Here is a 3,278-nt window from a genome sequence, read left to right as displayed (position 1 = left end):
TCAGGGAGTTTTGAATGATAAAGGAAGAAGTATAGGATTATAGCAGGATAGGTAGTGGAGATGGTAGGATCCAGTAAAGATTTGTGTGTGGATTTTTTAAAGGACCAGGGATATTTGGGAGTGTTTTTAGGCAGCAGAGAAGGAGCCAGTAATTAGGGAGTGGTTGAAGATTAGATTGAAAAAGGAGATGATAGCGAAGGCAATATGCTGAGGAACACAGGAGGTGATAAAATCAAGGCAGATTGTTAAGGGGTTGGCTTTGGTGAGGAGATGGACAGCTAGGTGGATAGAGCACGAGGCTTGGAATGAGGAAGGCTCATCTTCATGAGGTCAAATCTGGCCTCAGACACTTACTAGCTGGGTGACACTGAGCAAGTTACCAAACCCTGTTTGCCTCAGTTTCCTTGTCTGTAAAATGAGCTGAAGAAGGAAATGGCAAACCACTCCAGTATCTCTGCCAAGAAAATCCCAAATGAGGTCATGAAAAGTCAGATACCACTGAACAAAATTGGTGAGGAGAAACATAGATTATGAACTTACAGAGGTTGGGGTCAAAGAATTTTAAAAGAAGAGTTCTGAAAAGGGGAGGAGGAGGGAGCTGGTAGCAAACAGCTTTGATTTTCTTGGTAAAGCATGAAGTAAGGTCCTCAGCTGAGAGGACAGGAGTAAGGGGAGGGATGATATGGGAAGCTTAGGGGGAGGAGAGAAGATTTTGAACAACCACCATCTTGAGTGGTATAAAGAATCAATTAAGGAGGTGTGAGAGGTTTGCCTTGCATCAGTGAGCATCCAGTTGAGATTAGATAAAACAAATTTTCAGGCTAAATAATCTCCCGATTCTAAATCCTATGATTCTGTTAAACTGTTCAAAAAGACAAAAAGACATGGAGACTGAATGGGAAACTGGAGTTTGAATGAAAATAAAAGGAAGGAAAAAAAAGGAAAATGGCAGGGGTTGTGGAGAAGTTGTCAGGCCAGGAAATAAAAATTGTTTATCTCTAATTCTTTGAAGGTGGGAGGTAATGGCGAGTCGGCCATGGCATTTCTCCTTGTCCCTTCACACCAAAGAATTCAGCCTTGGGACAACACAGATAAAGTGCACATTGGGAACAACATTTGAAATAACAGCATTGTGACCATTGCAGGGCTAGACCCATAAGTGTCCATAAAGACTGTTCTTGGCCATGCTACCTTCGTGACCTTTGGCAAATGATAGGATTAGGATAAATGACCTCTGAGGTTCTTTCATCTCTAGACTTATGATCCTATGAACAACTTGCCATCTTGTGCTTTAAAAAAAATTTTAAGCATGGAAATATGTACTCAATGTTATACATATTTACCTAGTTCAAATGATAACACAAAAATGTACACATACGGAGAAATCAGTGTGTTGGCTCCATACAGGAAATACTTTAAATGCTTAAATTGAGGAGAGGCAGGGCAGTGGTACTAGGAGTGCCAGCAGAAAGCTACTAAGTTTACAACCCTGGACAAATCTGTTCCCCTCTCTGAATCTCGGGTGTCTCATTTGGATTACAGAACATATCTCACAGGGTCTTTGGGAGGAATACACTTTGGAAATCTTGATAGGCTATAGAGATAGGTCAACTACAGCTGTTGAATTGACTCAATCATCCCTTTCTGTTCTCAGTTCTACTTTTCCTTAGAAAGAATATCTAGAATTGAGGAAGCAGAACACAGACTTGGGTGAAATCAAGAAATCATATCTCTGCAAACAAAAGGAATAAAAATTATATATGTGAACTCCTTAAGAGCAGGGACTGGTTTGGAGGGTTGGGGAAGGGGGTTTTGGTTGGTTTCTCTTCTTTTTGTCATTTTTTTGTAACTAAGTGCTTAACTCAGTCAGGAGAGAAACTACGGCTAGATACTTAGACCTGGGAATCATCTGAATACATAGTGTGTTCAGATAGTAATTAAGTATTGAGAAAGATTATTTCTAAATTGTAGAGTTCTTTGTAAACATTTTTATTTATTTTCTACTTAGCTTTCTTAAAAGTTATCTTATGGGATAGTGAGGAACCATTTCAGCCATTTTTTAAAATACCCCTTTTAACTTGGTTTGTGTGTTCTACATGTTTGCCTAGCCAGAGATGCTAGGAATTGGTTGTGAAAGGCTGTTGATTCCAAAGAGAAGAGTTTATATTTGACCTTAGATGTAGTAGCAAAACACTGGAAGTCTTTGAGAGGATGGAGGGTAACATGATCAGACCTATACTTAAGGAAAATTATTTGGGGGATTGTTTGGAGAATGTGGTGAGAGAATTGAGGCTGGCAGGCCAATTAGAAGGCTGTTGCAATAGTTCAGGTCATAGGTTATGTAGACCTAAACAAGGGTGGTGGCTGAGTGATTGGAGAGAAAGGGATATATGCTGGAAATGTTGGGGAGAAAGAAGGAAAGAAGGAAAGAAAACAAGTGTTTATTAAGCACTTACTATGTGCCAAGTACTGCATTAAATGCTTTACAAATATCTCATTTGAAAAAAATTAAAAATTAAAATTTAATTTAATTTAAAAAAAAATTTAAAAAGCCAAATATCTCATTTGATCCTCATAACTATCCTGGAAGGTACCAGCCTCATAATGGCTACTTAATTAATGATAGTGGACTATGGTTGTTGTCCTTTGTTCTAGAAGAGAGCCATTATGGCATCACTATGTTAGAGTTACGTTATGGTTCATCAACTGTGCCCGATGAGACTAATCTGAGCTTGGAATGCTCAGGTTGGGCACAGATAGTCCATGTGAACGTTTGAGGTAGATTCTCTAAATTTGCACATCACATGTTTATTTTGGGTTGTATCCACACCTGCTACTGCTTTGTCATTTGCCTGTCCCCACAGTACTTTGAGGTAGGTAAAAGTGGTAAAATGATATGGGTTGATGTCTTTTGATTCATGCGTAAATTGGGTTTAAGTGAGACAGAGTTGCACAAAGTCATCAGCCTCACTCTGTCTTCCAGAGTTATCACAGTCCAATGGCAGGACAGAGTTAAAGCAACTATTGATGATTCAAGATGCAGTGGATGACCAACCTTGTCATCTTCAATGTCCAACCAAACTCTGAGTGCCCCACAGTGCCTGCTTCAGGCTGTCTTCATGGCCATTGGTACAAATTGTTCGCGTCCTCCCATTCCACCAGGAAGTCTTCACGAATTTGGAGTAGACACCTTTCCTGCTCACGGGTTTGAAACCCCTTCATTACCCTCAACCTGGTTTAGCCTGTCTCCTGGAAACCATCTGCCAGGGTGTGACCAC

The sequence above is a fragment of the Trichosurus vulpecula genome, chromosome 2, assembly GCF_011100635.1.
Source record: "Trichosurus vulpecula isolate mTriVul1 chromosome 2, mTriVul1.pri, whole genome shotgun sequence".
NCBI lineage: Eukaryota > Metazoa > Chordata > Mammalia > Diprotodontia > Phalangeridae > Trichosurus > Trichosurus vulpecula.
The sequence above is the reverse complement of the archived record's forward strand: the minus strand, read 5'-3'. Positions refer to the sequence as shown.